At 39.5% G+C, this 19,938-nt stretch overlaps 1 long non-coding RNA gene across 1 annotated transcript in view; it reads left to right on the top strand.

Moving 5' to 3' along the window:
• LOC109379295 (uncharacterized) overlaps window positions 1–19,938 on the top strand; it is a 131,596-nt gene that overhangs the window by 53,132 nt on the left and 58,526 nt on the right. The window lies entirely within an intron of this gene.

Genomic DNA, 19,938 nt, shown 5'->3' on the forward strand with positions numbered 1-19,938 from the left:
AATTTTATTGAGAAAAAATTGAACTTGAACAATTGAATTTTAAGGAATCTACACAAATCCCAATTTAATTAAATTAGTTGCTGATTTATATCAGTCTTCCTTCCCCATTTTTTTGTAGACAAAGCCTCAAAGAAAGGTGACAGCAATATCAATGACATCTTATTTAGAAGATTTAGGTAGAAATATTACAGATATTATAAGTTAGCAGTTTCTTTCTAATAAAACAAGAGATGAAACAATGGTGATGAGTAGCATAAGTTGGACTATCATACCTCAATGACTTAAATCGAATCAGACATTTTTTAAAACACAAAATCTTTGACATTGTAATGTATTTGACCTGTGTGTTTACCTGAAGGCTAATGTTACACCTACATATGGGCTGACAGGAGGGAAGAAAAGAGAATATAAAGTAAAAAGTTCAAGCAGTTTTAAATTTTTTTGCCAATAAGTTTAACACACCCATACACTGTAAAATACTAGAACCATTCATGTGAGCAGAAAATGTGAAAACAATGAAGCATGGGTAATAAGGCTCTGTAAAACAAACAGCATGAATTTAAAAGGAAGGAAGAGACAGTGGCATAAATTTGATTCCACTGAGATAGATTACTGTTTTCATCTGTAAATGGAAGGCAGTGCCTTAGACATATGTGGTATTATGCAACAAATGTGGAGTTTGAGAAAATATTAATCCATTTTGCTACTATTTCCACGGGCATATTATCACAGAAAGAATACATTCTTTCTCTGTATAAATTAGGAAAAATGTGTTTGTATTATGCTAAAGGTGAGGTAGGAGGCGAGAGAAAACTAGAAAACTTTATGCACTCTTTTTTTTTTTTTTTTTGAGTCAAAGGAATACCAGCTCATGGGATCAACTTGTAACCACGTTCCTAATCAAATTATGAAAAAAAACAAAGGGTGTGATAGAAGATTTTGAAATAAATTTTATTTCCTGATTCCTGATAAGCCATAAAGAGCACAGTATCTACTGAGCAGCATGATGACTATAATTAAAATAAGGTATTGAATACCGGAACTATGCTAAGAGAGCAGATTTCAAGTGCTCCCATCACACACACAAAGGGATAGTTCCATGAGGAGAAAATATGTTAATTAGCTTGAATGTAGTCATCACTTCACTATGTGTATGCATATCGAACCATGCTATATACCTTAAACATATGCATTTTTATTAAACAAAATCAAATAATAAAAAGGGAACATAGCCTCTCTTTGCTCTAATATACTGCTCTTAATTTCTGAATTTTAGTAATATCTCTAGGGAGTCAGTAAGGACTAAAGGGAAGTTAAAGATATGTATTCTAATTTTATTGAAGAAGAAAAGATGGTTCGCTTACCTGAATTTACACAGTCATCATGGCTGGAAATCCATGGATTGAAGTCAGGTTTCATAGCATCTAATTTGGTTCTTAAAAAAGGCATGTGAATATTCTTAGCTTTTGGCAAAAACCTAAGAAAAACCTCTTATGTGATGTATCAAACTTGTATGAACTATTTCCAGTGTGTCAGGAATTTACTCTAGATGCTTGATGCTCATTGTCCTATTTCATAGTCATAATAAGTCAGTGATGTAAATATTAGTATTCTCACTTTATAAATGAGCAACCTGTTCCTTAGACAGAGGAGAGGGCTTATTAATGCTTTCCCAGCCAGTAAATGTCTAGGCCAGGATTCCAACAGGTGAACCTTCCACTAAAGGGTATTGTGAAGTCTGCAATGGTAATATGCATTCAGGTTGGGACAGAAATCCTTGCATCGAGTAATTTTATTTTCAGGAAATTTCTGCTAATTGGAGATCTATAAATACATAAATGCCTTCTCCACAGGGTTCTTGTCATTTGAAGTATTTTAGGTATTAAAGAGGATGACTTTATCATGTATGAAAATGGACCAAATACCTGAATATATCTCTTTTTTCAGATCAAATTCCAATTCCTATGTTAATACAAAAAAATATCTTGAATCCAACCGAGGGGTGCTCATGAGGAGAGGAGAGAGAGAGAGAGAGAGAGAGAGAGAGAGAGAGAGAGAGAGAGAAAGAGAGAAGGGGAGGGGAGGGGAGGGGAGGGGAGGGAAGGGATGGGAAGAGAAGGGAAAGGAAGAGAAAAGAAAGGGGCCTAAACTAAAATCTGTGGCCATTACAAATGTTTTTAAAACTGTTTCTAGATATGAAAGGACATTGGTGCATTTTCCTGACAATGATATAAGATATATCCAATCTACATATATTTAAAGTAGATGAAGCAGAATTGACAGCAGTACGTAGCCATCAATGCCTTACAGTAGTCTGTGCAGTCTTTGATCTTCATCAAAGATAATGTGATTAAGCAAATTATTAAAGATAAAATTATTAAAATGGATAAGCTGGCCATTTTGAAAGCTATTCATTCCACGTGGGCCTGGGCCTTGTGCATACATAAAATGTTTTTTGCTTTTTTTTTCTAGGAGTAAAATGCACTTGCAGGATTTACTGTGAATTTGTACTATTGGGTTGTTGGGAAAGTCGTGATGCATTTTTGCAATGAAAAACATAGAAAAAAATACATCATGACTTTTTCGAAAACCCAACATTTTGCCCCAAGTTCCATGCATGTGTGTCTCTTGGGGGAATGGTAGCATACTCTTTATTTAAACTCTAAGATAATTACAGAATTAAGTCATTTAGAGTACAAATTCCCACACATGGACCAGTCCTGCTAGCCAGTAGACAGGTAGTCAGCACGTATGCAGCAGGTACTCACCATTCCCAGTCTGCAGTATTACCTTGGCAGGAGACACCATGGCCTCTTCAAGGGTGCAAAACCCTCTCAGATCACCAGGGTTCTACATCAACTGCTATGTACCATTATTGACTTCTCTGTGCATGGTGTGAGGTTAATGAGAAATGACAGGTTGAGTTTTTGCCCCAGTGTATAAAAATCTCCAAGCATACTTTCCCCAGTGCCATTTCTTTGAGATTAACTTCTGATGTATGAATCATATTGCCACACACAAATAGCTATTCACAGGCTTGATATACAGCAAGTATTTACTGCATATCCCATGTACAGAGCAATGCATACGTACTCTTTCAAGGTGGAATATACAGAATTGGACTTAACACAACATTCTGTCTAGGTCCATACGCTCCTATCGATGTGAACTAAACTGAAAATAGAAGCTTTCTGAAGGATCAACAATATACTTCTAAGAAACATGAGCGACTTTAGTAGTCTGGTATAGAGTGAAAAATGCACTCACAGTGTAACAACGTACTCAAGTAAGAGACAACGATCCAGTCATTCTCTGCCGCCCCTCCGCTCCCCTCCCCTCCCCACTCAAGATCTTTATTAGCTTTGTCCTGACAACCTGACCTTACTAAGTTCTCCATAGTCCTGACAGCCACATAAAAACCATAAACAAATAGGGAACTGGTGGAGCCTTTTCAGATTTAGGATCATGTGCAAGCTTATGAATCAGGTTTTTCTATGTATGGACATGACAACTATGGAAAAACTGTAATTTAGGACATATTCTCTTTATCCTTTTATGTAGAATTTCACTTTAATGTGATGCAAATGACAGTAAGAAATACATTCAGTGAATGTTAAAGCCTTCCCATTAAAAATTCTGTATGCATTTTACATTCTAATTCATGTACAGTCAAAAACCCTGATAAAATCACAGTGCTGATTTGACTGCTGCACTTATCGTATTAATGAGGATACTTTATGCCTTTTGAAAATTGGGATATGGTCCATTATGTGATTGTAAATGATGTGATTGTATCACATAAATTTGTTATTCAATCCCACCCCTCCCTCCAGTCAGTTTTGTATATAAGAAGATTCATTGGCGAGCCAGAACTCAGGCCCAGAAACTAAACTACAAATTAGACGTTTCTGTTTTTGTCTTTATCTCCATTTATAGAAAAGAATATAATCAGCCCAGGAGTAAATATGTGAGTAGCTACATGTATTTTTTTTTCTTCTATTTTATTTTATTTTTTTTAATTTCCCTGAAAACCACAGGGAAAAGGTCACCAAGGAAGTCAAAATGGAAGAAATAAGCAGATGGGCCCGAAGCCCCTGAACTATGTAGTGCTCCCTCACCCCTTCCACCATCCCTCACCCCCACACACACAGCCTCAGCAGCTCCCTTGCTTCTTGGCCCACCCAGGATTGACTATTGCATGGAAATTTTCCCTTCTCCCCTGGCAACAAGTGAGAGGTTTGAGAACTGTTGTTGGCCAAGTTTCCTGATTTCAAGTTGCATTTGCATTCCTAAAAATACCTGCTCCTCTTTCTATTTATTTATTTTCCTGCCTTGCCAGCCTAATTAGTCATCATTTGCTCCCAGGAGCGCCCAGTGGGAACCATCTATGAACACAGCTGCAGAAGTCCTTTGGCTTTTTTCTGCCCTTGTGCCTTCTGCTTCTGAAACTGTGGCATAGATGTCTACCTTGGTAAAGGTCAAAGAACTATTTTCCCCCCTCCTGTTCATCACGAGAGACACAAACACCTCGCCTGACATCAAGATCCCCCAAGTCCCCACAGAACAAATTAGAGCACTGCCAACAGAAGTGGCTTCGGAACTCTCAGATTAAAACAAAGGAGGGGACCACCGCCCCTTAGCTGAGTAGCTCTCATAGCCTCGAAGGGCTACACACTTAATTGCCTCTTTAATGATGGTCCCTAGTCTTACCCGGTGATTATCCCAGAGAAGCCCACAGACCAAGGTGCTTTCTTCCTGCTCAAGCCACGGCAATTGTCAGTCGTTGCCTGTACTTCTGTGTTTCTTAAACATTATTTTTGGCTTGGGATATTTGAGCACTTGTAGGCTGGATTTTTTTTTTCTGTATTCCTTCAAAAAAATGATCTTATGTTGCCTGGAACCAGGAGGAAGTGACAATGCCCTTCACAGTGGAACAAGATCTGATGTAGAGTTCTTAGGGTTTGGAAGTATAAATGCCCAAGTGGCTGACATGCACTTGGCAATCTCACATTTCTGACTCTTGTTCTTGCTCACCTTGGAACCTGAACTTTAGGTTATGTCAAGCTCTGTGTTTTCCCAGAACTCAGCTGTTGTGGACGAAGCATTTTTTTTTATTTAAAATTTATTTATTTATTTTTAGGCCTGTCTCTGTCACGCTATAACATCAAAAATATAGCACTCTACCCCATATAAAAGGAAAGATGCCATACAGAATGTTTTGCACAGGAATGATTTGTATAGGAGAATACAAAGATTATTGTAAATTTTATTTTACTTTTTTTATATGGCTTATGGGAAAAGATAAGTTGCATGACTAAGATATACCAAAAGATCATAGAGCGTCTTTCATGATGGGAGGTAGGTATTTTACCGTATTTCAGATTCAAGGCCAATAAGAACTTTTTACAATCTTTTGGACAAAGCTTGCTACATCCTAATCTCTGCAAATCCACTCTGCTCTGTTCACCGCTCTCCTTATTAATCAGTTCTTCGGAGCTGTACCCTGCTCAGTACTGTCACACATACTGCATTTTTATGCTTCTGTTACTGAGTGGCCTTTTCTATATTTTTGCTTTATCTTGCATTCAATTACTCACAGCTTGATCTGTAGAATAGGATACCATCACTGCCTACATTTAGGCAACAGCACATTATGTCATCTTGCTTCATATATTTTACTTCTCTCTCTTTTAGGAGGAAGCTCATTTGAGGAATCTTGGCTCTGCCTTTGGGGAGAAATCATTCCCCTTCTTTCATTCGGGCTGAAATTTGTCTCCTCACTTCCTTTGTTAATAAAAAAAAATTATTTACATCTTCTCAGATCCTATTAGTTAGCTCAATTGCCTAATTGTTGTAGTTTTAAGAAAGACCAAGTCATTTTCTTGCTTTCAATCATTGTTGGTCTGTTTTATGGGTTCCACAATGCCACATTCACAAGTCTGCTTACTTTCTTTGGGAAGTTTTTACTATTTCTCTCTGATGTGCAGCATTATGTTTGTGGTCCATTTCCCTCCCATGCATAGAAAATATGGTTAAACAACCCCCCTGTAAAAGAGCAGAGGGGAAGATATGAGGCCTGGCAATATTGCCCATCACCTTGGATTCTATATCTGAGGATGGGGGCAGGCTAGCATACTTATTCTATATGAATCTGCCCTGATTATCCGTCCCTCTTCTCTTTTCTAGTGTCTTAACAGTTCTTTAGAACACATTTTTTTTTACCTAAGATAGATCTCTCCTTTTCTCCCCGACAATGCTGAGTAAATCAGGGTGTGGAATATTACCCATGCAACCCACTCTCTGAGAGGCATTGCTGGCTGAAGCCACGCTGTTCGTTTGCCATTCTATACCCAGCTGTGGATAATAACAGAATTGATTTACCCGAGGAAAGACAAAGGAAGCTCAGGGCTGCTTTCTGCGTTATTTTGTTCTCAGGTTATTCTGCTCTGAATGGTGAGACCTCTCACTAGAATACTGGGTCTCAGTTAGCCTCCTTTATGGCAAACCCCCCATGGGGGAACTCCTGGCATTGGGTTGTGAGGTGTTACTGTTCTTTGCGCCTCTCTCTTCCTCCTCCCTCACTCCCTCTCCACCCCGTGTGTGTGTGTGTGTGTGTGTGTGTGTGTGTGTGTGTGTGTGTGTGTGTTGTCAAATTACAACACGGTTAAGTTTGTGTTTTCAAGCCCCCATGAATACCTTCTTTTGTGAAATGATTCATAAAGAACATAGATTTTAATCTGGTGACTAAAACTTGGCTTTCAGAACCCCTGACAGGTGAGTTTAGAGACTATTCTGTAATAAATTGAAATATGGCCACGAATAAGTCAACCTATGTAAATTTTAAGGGCAATTCTGATAACAGTCACTGTATATTGAGTGCTTAGTACATCTTGTGCAGGTTCCAGTTGCCTCATGCTTATTAATTAACTAAGTCCTTACTATGTAGCTCCATTCAGTGTGCGTTATCACTATTCCTATTTTTACAGCGGTAGAAACTGAGGCATAAGAGAGGTTATGTTACTTGTTCAAGCCATAGGTGGTAAGTGACAGTTCCAATATTCAAGCCAAGTGGCATTGGCTCTTAAGCTTTGGCTCTTAAACACTGCACTTCCAACCTCATTGACAGAAAAATCTGCAACCTCTTGTACAGTGAGCATAATATCAGCAAGATCTTATACAATAACTTAAGGAAACACTGATGAAATAATGTGAAATTGTAAGGCTTTCATTCCTAATACCTTAATTGTGATTCTTTCAACTGTATTATCCCTTAATGTTAAAACAACCCAACAAGTTATCCAGAATAGTGTAGAGAATTCAGGGGAGTTAACAGCAGACAGTGGTTATTACCTTAAAAAAAAAAATCCCAGATCTGGTGTACTTGTTACGTGCTTCCTTGCGTTATTACTTTTAACGTATATCCCCGTCTCACTCTTTGCTTTCCGTTGCCACTCAAAGATGCCTTTATGGAGGGGAGAAGGTACACACCCAGGGAGGGTGTCTCTGGGATGTGCAGAGAATCAGCTGGAAGTTTTAGTTTTTGCCTGTGCTTAACATGTGCTCTGTCAGACATGTGTTCTAGACCTGCTCTCCACAATCAGGTGTCTGCAGAGAAGGATAAAGAATTTTGAAGGGTTCATGTTCACTTTCTGAGCATTGTTAGTTAATTTTGGGTTAGATTCTTTATTTCACTGTCCCAGAGCTGCCATAAATGTGCTTGAGTGTCCTATGTACACACAAAGAATGTATTGGATGCCCTGGAATTTAGAAAGTTCAGGAAATATTGGCTTTTATGTTTCATATATTATCTATTACTTGCTGAAGGTAGCTTGCTTCTAGTTGATACAGAATTAAGAATAGTGAATGGACTGTTCTGCTGAGCTTGCACAAGTATTACTCATTGCATTTTATTAATAAACATCAAATCAGTGGTCAGAAATTACAAATTAGTACAAGTTAGCATAAATAAAATGCTTTTGAGGCCCCCAAATAATTCTTTATATCTAGCTCTGGCTGCAACCAAGTCTTCACTATGGGATCAATACATCAGATCAAGAATAAGTGGAGCCCCAAAGTCACACCATCCTATCAAAATAACTATCTTTAATTAATATAATTATTGATCATGTAGTAGAAGTCACTGTCTAGATGATATAAGGCTTTTAGGATTTCATGGGAATGTTTTACAACTTAATTATGTTTCCCTGAGAGATTATAACATAATTCAATTTATTTTTCCCATGTGTTTCATCAATCATTATGTGAACCAAAGGAATATCAGAATCTCATTTCTCTGTCAATTCCTGAAGAATTTAGACCAGTCATGTCAGTAGTACAGAGCTGATTAGAAGACAGGGTTCATCCCACATGAGAATGATCTCCTACATCACTGTGGTGCTGGTGCCCCATTCTGTTGGTTTTGCAGTATGTGATGAGGCTAACTGCAGAAGCCTGTGATAGCTGTGATCCTGCCTCCAGAGCAAACCAAATTTAGGCCTATGGAACGTTTCCATCTTAGATGTGTAAGGACTTGTGTTCTTCTCTGGGCCTGGGTTTCCTTGTCCAAGGAGACAGGTGGTGTCTAGGTTTCCTTCCACTTGGAAAGCTCAATGCTCTATTTCTGCTGTGATTTAGCTCTTGCAATGTCCACAGTGGTGCGGCTCCAAGTTTAATGTACTTATGAATCACTGGGAATCTTGTCAAAATGCAGATTCTGACTCAGTAGCTCTAGGTGGGACCTGAGCTTCTGCCTTTCTGACAAGCTCCCCGGTGATGCCGGAGCTACTACTGGTCTGTGAATCACACACCTAAGAGCAAGGATATAAAGGATGCACAGAGACAAGGGGACAAAGACCAGCTCTTCGGCTTCCTGTGGTAGCATATCCATGTGCTTCTCTCCCAGAGCGACAATTCCCAACTCTCTTCTGCAGAGCGCTGCAACGCGCCTCCTTTTTCCCAGCTACACCACACAGAAAGGGGACATCAGGAAGACCAAGCGCTGCCATACAGAGCACAAATCCCTTCTGCAAAAGGAAACCACAGAGCTTATCAAGAAAGCTGTGTGCCTCTAATGTCAGCCAGCCCCAGCCTGCTGGAATATGAAATAAATGAGGTGGGGTTTAATTTTAGGGTCTACAAATTTGTAATGCGTTCATCATTCCTGTTGCCGTTTTACATGGCAGGCTGAGGCTGACAGACATGTATTGTGAGGAGAACTGCGTTTGAGTTCCGGTTTAATGAAGCGCTCACGCCCTCTCATATCCCTCCTCTAATCTCCACTAGCAGCGATGAGAAAGAGATGCCTCTCCTCTTAGAGCATTTCACTACTGGAAATGTGCATCTCTTGCTTTCCTGGGGACCGTCTAGGGGGAATTTTCCCTAACTGGACCTCAGACTGGTTTCCCAGCAGAGGGCGCACTGCCCTGGTGCCATGACCCCAGAGCAGTTTTCTCCTCTTCCAGGGCTGACTTCTTTCCCTCACGAGGCTGGGTAGGGCTGCCGGACCATTAGAAGTGGACTCTCAGGAAGAGCGGAGATAAAGACTATTGTAAGGGAGAAAATGAAATCAAATCCTTTCAGATCTGAATCAGTGACTTTTAAACTGAAATATCTATTGGGCTACTGTTAATGGGCAGCTTTTCATAATTCTCAGCAATTACAAAACTAACTTAACTTTCTTAAATCTTCTTCAAACTTTGCGTTGTCCAGCATTTGTATCTTTCACTTTAATGAGTGCTAAATAAGAATTATATAAAGAATTTTAATAATTCTCACTGGACAGTTAATTATGCAGTGAAAAGTCTTTCGAACTGTTACTCTTTCTGCTTTTTTACAGACAAGTACTTTCACAGATTCTAAGGAAAGAGGTTGCATTTATACATATATATAAAATGATGTGTGGGTTAGTAATTTCTCTCAGTAACAAATGACCTCCCTAATGAGCTGAAATAGTGAAATAAAAACCTACTTTTTTGCGGCCCACTTTCCCTGAACTCTACTCTCCATTTTCCTTAAACTTCTTGGCACAGGAAATGAATTCTGCCTACTTTGGGTGCTTGAATGTGTTGCTCTCAAGTTTTCCAAATTTTCCTCTGTAAATCACATGGGCATGACCCAGCCCAGTTATTCACGACAAAATTATTTTCTTTTTTTTTCTTTCTTTCTCTTTCTTTCTTTCTTTCTTTCTTTCTTTCTTTCTTTCTTTCTTTCTTTCTTTCTTTCTTTCTTTCTTTTTCTTTCTTTCTCTTTCTTTCTTTCTTTTTCTTTCTTTCTTTCTCTTTCTTTCTTTCTTTCTTTCTTTCTTTCTTTCTTTCTTTCTTTCTTTCTTTCTTTCTTTCTTTCTTTTTCTTTCTTTAAACAGCTCCTGTTTTTTTCTCATTTTTGATGGATCCTACCACAAACTTTAGCTAGAGTAAGTGCAGACGACCATAACATTACTCTCATATAGAGGGTATTTTATTAAGTCCAGCAGTTAAAAATGCACAAAGTTCCTTGTAATAATCCATTCATTCTGTTCTCGCCTGATTCTTGGAGTAAGCCTGCACAATTATTCAAATCCCAGCTTTTAGCTACAGCATACACCTCGCCATGGGGCTATGCCTCTGTAATCTTGCTTTGGTCTTGCATGTCAAATGGAATTAACTCCCATAAGAAATGTGTGCGAAGACAACCCAAAGTGTCTAATCCTGCTGCTGTCTTAAATTTCTGAAACTCTGAGCTGTCATCTTTTTCTATTGTTTTGTTGAAGTTCTCACTTATGCTTCAGTCCATCCAAAGCAGAAGTTTAGGAAAATTTGCATTTTTATATATTTTTTCAGTTATGCTCTCCCTTGGCCTTTTCACATGTTGTCTTTGTAGAAAGACTTTTTTTTTCTTCCTTCAAATTCCAAGACCATTTTATACACAGTGGAATTTCAACGAGAGGTGAATTCACTTTTTTTTTTCCCTGGGAGTACACAAGTTAAAACAGACAACACTAGTTGAAAATTCACAAGCCAAATTTAAATAGATTTGGGTGAGGAGGGTGTGTGTGTGTGTGTGTGTGTGTGTGTGTGTGTGTGNTGTGTGTGTGTGTGAGAGAGAGAGAGAGAGAGAGAGAGAGAGAGAGAGAGAGAGAGAGAGAGAATATGTGCCCCTAAGTATTGTATGAAAGGGAGGAGAGAAGAAATAATGATATCATTATTACTATACCTTAACCACTCAACCTAGCTAATCACAAAAACTAATTCTGTCTCGATTGAATCTCAAAGTGCATCATCTCCCTCATGAATAAAATGCTTGCTGAAATGAGCTTGGTTAGTCTACTTATATGTTGTTATTAAGAGTAAATTAACTTGATGAGTAATTTCACACTGTTTCTTCTTCTTTAGGGGGCATACTGGTTAAAAATCTTGAATACTGAGACTGTACTCTTCCTTTTCCCCCATACCCTGAACTCTGTCACCCCCTTGTGCAACCCTTAGACATGAGGAATCCACAAGCATACCCAGTATCTGGAACACAACGCAAGGACTTAATATTTGTGGAATTCCTTTGAGTGAGTAAGAACAACTTATTCTATTGCTTGTGAGTGACTTATCCTGTTGCCTCAATTTACAAATTATATCATTCAATCTGGAAATGAGAGCTGCCCAGATTTTAGTAAATTTCCCTCACAGCCTGTGTGTTTAGTCTGATAATTACATGTGGTACATATTTTTAAATCACCACTTATTCAGCACTGTGGGTTTTTTGAGGTGTCTTGACTATGTGAGGTGTGGAAGAGTAAAACTGTAACTTAGTGTGGTGGATATTTAATAAGTGGTAAACCACGGCGTTCTCCATTTGAAAGTTAATTAAGGCCACTAGCTGACCGGGCTTGTGCAGAAAACATGTTCATGGTTTAGCCATGGAAATAGTCACAACAACGCTCAGCTAAAAATAATGGCCTTAAGAGACATTTCCACTGATCATCCTGAATGCCTATTGTTTTTTTTTTCCTTTTCATAAAAGGATTGTCACAGTTTTGAGGAAATACCCAGTAGCTCCAGCTTCTTTTGAGACTTGAAAGTTTTCCTTATACCTGGCTAGTGGACACTAAAATGAAGAGTGTGATGTTAGGGGACAGCCACATGACCAAATTGTGTTTTTCATGCTATGTGCAAGGATGTCTCTTATATAGTAATTATCCATTCTGTTCTCCCAAATCTCTTTGCCTAGTTAATAATGGCTTCTAATATGTGGATGAAACTAGTTTGGGCACAAGATAAGTTAACTCTCTAACACTAAATACTTTATTTTATCCAAATTGGGTTTGAGTTTGTTGGAGAGTCCTAATCCTTTAGTGGCAGACAATATAACATGAATCATCTTTCTGTGTGCTCATTGTTTCTTCATGATAAGAGTACTGTAATAAGATAATATATTTTTATTGTACACTATATTACTTTGGCTAATAGGATTGAAAAACCACAGTAAATGTAAATGTCTTTTCAGCATCTGGATGGTGAAGTTAGATTGTCTTATCCAATATCTTAATGCCATTCTAAGATCAAGCGATATTTAATGCAGCTGAAATAGGTGATAGCAATGTATGAGGCAGATGTGATGAAGGTGTCACTGACGAAAAGTTGTATCAAATAGGCTGAAGTGGTTCTCAAGCTTTGTTAAGCTGTTGATTGCAAGTTGTTTTTAGGGGAACAATAATAATTCTATTTGAAATCACTCTGGTAATGGACACACTCTAGCCCTGGTCCATAAATCCTTCCATTTAATTTTAAACTCTCTTACTAGCATTGGAGTGTTACAAGAATTTTCCTCCTGCTTTCCCATCCATCCGCATTCCAGTGGGTCTCTCTAGGCACATCTCAAGCAGAATTTTGAGCTCAAATGACACTCGATTCTTGGCGGGACTTAGTAGAGGGAAAATGGCACAGTGGAGCAAATATTCTTCCCACCTTCTAAGATCTGTACCTCATGTCTTTCATATGTCATCATATAACCAAGTAGAGTTCATATCGCAACCTGAGAGCCATAAAAATTCAGGTCTAGATTTCAGACATCTTCCTGTTTAATCTGGCCATGTCTGCATCAGAATATCCTACACAAAACTGACCTGGAATTCTCATCCTTAAGATTCTTACTGTAGCTCTTTTTACCTTAAAATGAGACGACAAGTGTCAATCTTTGCCAGTAGCAGTGGAGTTTTTCAGGCTCCATTTTTTTCTTTGGCTATTTTACATGAATATCATTTTTGCTACTTCATTCCTCCTCCTTCCCACTCTCCTTTCATTTTTTTTATTTGTTCCTATTTAATTTGAAATGTCCAGCTTCTGACTGTAATCAGGTAAGGAAGCTGGGGACACTTCCAGCAAGAGCAGGTCTCTTGAAAAGGGTCTTTTGGACACAACAGGATGAGCTTTTATTTATTATCTCAGGGATAATAAAACCGGGAGACAGCAAGACAGTGCAGCAACCATCCTTTCAAGTGGCAGCTAACTTGGTGCAACACCCCTGTCCCAAAGGTGTGGACAGACCACTCCTTGGCTCAGAGTCTTCCTGTGTCCCTAGTTACTGGTTCTGTAGGCCAATGCAAACAAGCATAACAAAACATGCACAGAAAGTGTCAACAGAAACCCCTCTCTAGAAGCTTAGCTTTTGGAAGTGGACTGGATTTGCAGTTCATACAAATGCTTTGGGCAAGGTTTCATTGGCCATGGCCGCATAACTAAAACCATGACTTCTGTTCTTGAGGTAGGATGTGTGGCTTATAGGCACGTGTGATCTATTTCTTCCATGATTCCCTAGGGAATGGCCTCCATTTCCCCATGTACCAAATAAAGATTGTCGGAGAGTACTAAACATTGGACTTTGCAAAGAATCATCTGGTTTGAATGCTAGCTTTATAACCTGAGAAAATTACTCTCTCTAACCCTAAGTTTCTTCATTGATAAACAGGATAACTGTTTTTTCCCTTTCTGATTGTGGTGATTAGATACAGAAATGTATCATTGAGAAAAATATCAAAATGTTTATACCAATGTAAAGTTCGGTGTATAGCGCTAATGAAACCACAGATGCAAATGTACTTGAAGAATAGGGAAGAACTGTAGAGATACAAGATATTATCATGAATATTATTATTATCTTCAAAATATTAGGTCATTTTTCTCCACAACAGAAAAGGGTAGTGATCCTTACCCCAAATTCAAGCCTGGATCTACCACCGTCAGAGGTTCTCTGCTCTCTTGCAAAGAGGAGATGGCTCATGTCTGCCCCTTCACGTCCTAGAAATGTTGCAAAACAGCCGGGTTAGAGACAATGTAAGGCAGCACCCCCAGGGTCCTTCATGGCACAGATATTAGAGATAAGCAATGATCTTAGATATTTAATGTTCATATGTTGTGAGTTTTCAGGAAAGGTTGAAAAAAGCCAAAAGTTTGTGATAGTCTGTGGTTCAGTTCTTGCAGGAGAGAAGCATGATGAAATGGGAAATTGACAGCTCTAACCTATCAGACCATAGCAAGTGTCCAACTGTATGATTTTTTTTTCAGAATGTGGAGACATTAGCTTTTCTATACTTAGTAGCCAGATAGATTTTTGGTCAATGCAGGTGCTTCATCCTGCCACATAAATCTGCCTAAGGCTTGACTCTCCTAAGGCTATAGAGATAGAGCAGAGGAAGAACGAAAAGAAATAATACACTCCATGGCCCAGGCATGTTTGTGATCTTTATCCCTAGCATTGAACCCAGGGACTGGCTTTGTTGAATGTTGCATGATTGAAAATAATTGTGAAAGACTGTGTCCATGCCATCATTTTGTTTGTTTGTTTGTTTATGGTAACACTTCACTCCCTTAAACCTATTCAGAACCTATCACAGAGTGAACACACAATACTTTGTGGTACCAAAAGAAACTTGCCAGAATAATGGACACTTGCCCTTAAAATAAAGTGGAAGACCCTGGAAGTGTTGATGTCTGGATGATGGACAGAATATAATGGGCCATGTTTCTTTCTGGCAGCCTGTGGAGTAGTCTGAATCATTGAGCCTTTTGCCACTGTAAGGGAAGGAGTGACAGTGTTCCACGGTCCAGACAGCAATCTGAATTGCCTGGCATCCAGGAAAATTTCAGCTGTTTTCACAACACACATCACAAACCTATTTCTGAGGGGGCTGGGGGAGTAAAGAAGCAGAGATTAGAAGCTACTCAAACTCTGTGAACCTCTGTGTCCTCATCTGTAAAGTGGGCTAGAGCTTTTTGAGTCCCAGAATTGTGAGAAATGAGTGAGCTAATGTAGGTTAAGCCTCGTCCCAGATGTCTGGTTCAGAGGAAGCTCTCAACAAAAAGGAGCAATATTTATTAGGAGGAAGCACGTAACTCTTGTCTTTGGAGAGGACCCCTTTTCTCTCCCTGCCTTCTCCTTCAAGCCTTTGAGACAGTTTTGTAGTAATTGGCTGCTAGGGCTTGGCATCTATCTGTAAAGAAATACATTTTTGTGAAAGGGCTCTGAGGTGGTGGTGTGAGGCGTTTATTAGCGATCTAAAGCAACATAAGTTGCCTCTGGTGTTTATTGACTGTTTCTTGCTAGAGGCACAGAAATGCACAGGCACTAAAGGGTGAGTTACTGTTGGTTGCTCCTCTCTGGACCAGCAGGGACTTGGCAAGCTCTTGGAGGACAGAGTGTCTTTGCATCAATCAACATTGACCCCTCTGGCTGAATATGTACAGGCATAAAGAGGCTCCTAAATTAGACTCTGTTCTCCTTAGCTGGATGAATGGAAGATGAAATGCAATCCCTACAGTAGGGGGAGATGTGTGTGTGTGAGAGCTGTACACTGGAAATTCAGGCTGACCCCTCCTGCCCAAAACAAATCTGAAATGCCTTCATTTTTTATGGCTCTGTTAATTGACATCATGAGACATGAGGAAGGAAATGGAAGGTGTGGGGAGAGAAGAGATTGGATAGAGGGAATAATACCCAGAACTACGTGTTTGATGAATGAATTAAAATGGAGCAGGGGTGGCTAAGGACTAACACCAATGTTTTTTCCAAAGTGTGTAGTGATGAGATGGACTAATGCTCTGGGCAGAGCTGTAAGTTGTGGTAATAGCTGGCTGATCAATTTATAATACTGCCTAGAAAAATGTCATGTGTTTTTGAAGAATTAATTAAATATTAATTTACCTAAAAATGCCAAAGATCTGGCTAAATTTCATGAAGCCCAACATCATGTAAATGTTGCCCTTCTAGGATATGATGAGGGCACCCTACAGATAACACTCTTGTGTTTGAGAATATTAGCTCTAGCCAGTGATTTTTTTCTGTTCCCTCCTCCCTAATTGTAATTTCCCTTTTGGTCAAAAAAGGGAGGAAAGACTGTGTTCTCCAGATGAAAGTGCACTTTTGAGCCTCCTCATATTTTCTAGGTTGGCTATATGGTCCAATGGATTTCATTTCAATGCCAGGTTGAGAGCCACCCATACTTAAAATGCTGGTAAGAAAACAGTAAATCCATGAACTCAACATTCTTTTTGAAGACATTTCCTTTGCTTGCCTTCTTTAAGGCATAAGACCAGTACATTGATACCTAGTCTTGATGGGTATATGACAGAGCCATACCCAGGAGCATGGGGTCATCCCAGAACCAACTGGGCCAGAAAATATGGATAACTCAACACAAATCCAACCCTGTTTCTGCCAGAGTAAATCCAGAAAGCTTGGTACACATTTGTTCATGCACAAATAGGTTATCACCACACACACTTGAACTATGAAGAGCTATGAGAAGCATTCTTTTGTCCCATTACCAGACCCTCTCAGGATATCTTCCTTGGAGGGACAGATTGTGAACCTTGGAGGCTTGTGGTGGCCTGGATACACTTGAGGATTCCTTCTTCTTAATAATAACAATTAGCATTTATGGGGCACTTGTTAAGTGCCAGATGCTGTTGTACACACTTCACATATATTAATACAGTTTAAATCTCTCAAGAACCCTGTGAAATAGGTCCTATTATAATCACCATTTACGACAAGGAATTAAAGGCAAAGAGAGGTCAAGCAATTTCTCCAACGTCTCTACAAGTGGTAGAGTTGGGATCTGATTCTGGGCTGCCTGAGTCCATATGAAATGTTCTTAACCATTAAAGTATGTTTATTCTACCCTGGGTTTACACTAGGGAGCCTGGAAAGTGAAGATGGACACGTTGCCAACAAATTATATCACTTTTAATCTGGGGAGAGCGTTTCTAAGGCAATCCAAATGCGGAGAGCAGTCTTAGAATTTCCCCTTTTTCTGGGATCTCTTGGTTCTTCCTCACAAACAAACACCCAAAAAACTTTAGAAAGAGTCTCTAGGATTAAAGGAGTTTTTCTAATTAGGATTCATTTCTAGGACAGCTCTTAACAATATAGATACAGGAGGCAGCCAATAGCTCCAAGGTACCTCTGGCTCTATTGAAGGAGGTCCTTGCGCTTCACAGCAGTGAACAGCACAGAAAAATGTCACCCTGAAGGGGCATGCCATATTGCTACAGGTGTGGGATTAACTTCATAAAATTGTGAACATTCACGAGTGTCAGACACTGACTTCCATTTGCTTCTGTTTGCAAACACATTCAGGAAGAACTTTTGAAATTTACGTTGTGCAAAGGGACAACCTAGTTTCTCCTCTTGTGTTTCCTCCCCCTTCCCCCACCTCCCCCTCATCCCACCACCAATATCACCATGCATTTTTAAAGTCCTTTAAAGTTTTCAAAGTGCTTTCATATACATACTCCATTCTTTATGTCAGGTCAGGGCAAAATTTATTGCATTTGGCCAAAGGCCATTTTGAAACTTAAAGAGAAAAAAGGAGACACAACATGATCTTTGATATAAAGGGATTAAAACAGAACCACATTAAAGTTAGAAAGGATATATATCTGACCAAATACTTCATGTTTTTTAAAACAGTTGGAGTTTAGACAAAAAAAACTAGATGATAAAAAAAATATTTTAAAATAGCATACATATATATATATATATATTTTAAACAACTAATACACACTCATCACAGAAATTGAAGGATGTGAAAAGTGAAAAATAAAAAATATAACATTTATCATCTCATTATGCAGACAAAAATCCCATGATTACGTTTAGAGTACAATCCTCTAGTCTTTTGTCACACACACACACACACACACACACACACACACACACACACACACAAAATGGAGTTGAAAATTTTTTCATGCTATGCTCAGATATGCAGAAAATAAGTGCTGCCCTTTAATTTCTAAAAACTCTGATCTGGCCCATATAATTCCACCTCACTGAATGGTAAAAACAACTTATTATCCATTAGCAATATTTCAGTCACTTCTGGTTTGTAAGTCTCCTTTCATTTTAACATTTAATCTATTCAAAGTATGATGGTTTCTAGTGTCTTCTTTCAATGGCTAAGTCTCTTTAAGAAAATGCCCAGATTGTTCCCCTAGCCCCACTTTTCTCTTCTTCAAAATGTCTCAGTGTCTGAAAGATAGGGCGATAGCTAACACAGGCTTACACTTAGAATGAATTACAAAAAGACAAAGATGGCCACCCTCCTGAGATAACTGATGTCAAAAAACCTTCCATCCTCCAGACCAACAAGGCCTGTCCCAAGACACATGATTTGCCAAGAGAGGGTGACACATGAGAGCAGACATTTGTGCACAACCTTCCCCACCCTAAGGCACATCATGCTGAGGGCCTTGCTTTGTCTCCCTAGAAGCAGAGGAAAGAGATGCTTGGGTCCTTGTCCTGTCTGTGGTCCTGAAGGTCTCTGTAGCAAGGTCTCTCCTCTGCCTGGCTGCTCTTTGCCCCACAGGTGTCAGTAGCAGATTTGACTTGGGACCTGCCTTCCTATTGATTGTTCAGTACTCAGAAAGCCCCCAGATGGCCTCTGACTCATCTCAGCTTTTGCCAAAGCTTTTGAGTCTCTGCCATGTGGTGCAACCAGCCCCTGTCCTGGAAAGTCCTTTCATAGTGTCTGCTAAAGAGGCACCTTATCTTTTGGCACAGGGGGCCCCATGCTAAGCCCACTATATTCAACCCAGCCCCTCTAAGTCCTCTCTATGGGGGACATAAAGATACTTCTGAGTCTTGACCATGCCACATTGGAAGTGAGAACAGCTTACAAGTTTTGCCAATTAAGTTCGCAAAATTGTTGCAATGATATTGCTAACCTTTTTTGATATCAGAGGGATTATTCATTATGAATTTGTACCATCTGGACAGTTAACCAAGTTTACTATTTGGAAGTGCTGAAAATGGCTGCATGAAAAAGTTAGATGAGGGCCGGCTGAGTGGCATGTTGGTTAAGAGCTGGCTTGGGACGCCCAAGGGCCCCGGTTTGGATCCCACATATGAGGGTCAGTGACACTGCCCTCTGCAGCTAAGATGTTGAACAACAACTCAACCTGGAGCTGGGTTGCTATGAGTCGCAGGCGATGGCGTAGGCTGCAGCCCCTGCTGCAGTGGGTTGCCATGGGCTACCGTGTGAAGCCAGCAGCCAGCGTGAGTGGCCAGCAGCCGCTGTGAGCAGCTGTCCAGAAGCCGGTGACTAATCAGCTTCACCAGGGAAGAGTGCAATGATGGTGCCAACTTGGGCCAGTGAAGCAACGTCCTCCACAACTAGACTGAAGAACAAAAGGACAGCAACTTGTCTGTTCCCCTTCCCCCAATTCCCCAATAAAAATCTTTAAAAAAAAGAAAAGAAAAGAAAAGAAAAGAAAAAAAGTTAGATGACCTGAACTTTTTGCCAATAATTCATGGCTCTTGCATCACAACAATGCACCAGCTCACATGGCACTGTCCATGAAGTTTTAAGCCAGTAAACAAATAACTGTTGGAACAATAACTGTTGGACCACCCTCCCTACAAATAACTATTGGAACAAATAACTATTGGAACACCCTCGCTATTCACCTG

The sequence above is a fragment of the Hipposideros armiger genome, unplaced genomic scaffold (assembly GCF_001890085.2).
Source record: "Hipposideros armiger isolate ML-2016 unplaced genomic scaffold, ASM189008v1 scaffold_2, whole genome shotgun sequence".
In the NCBI taxonomy this organism is placed as follows: Eukaryota; Metazoa; Chordata; class Mammalia; order Chiroptera; family Hipposideridae; genus Hipposideros; species Hipposideros armiger.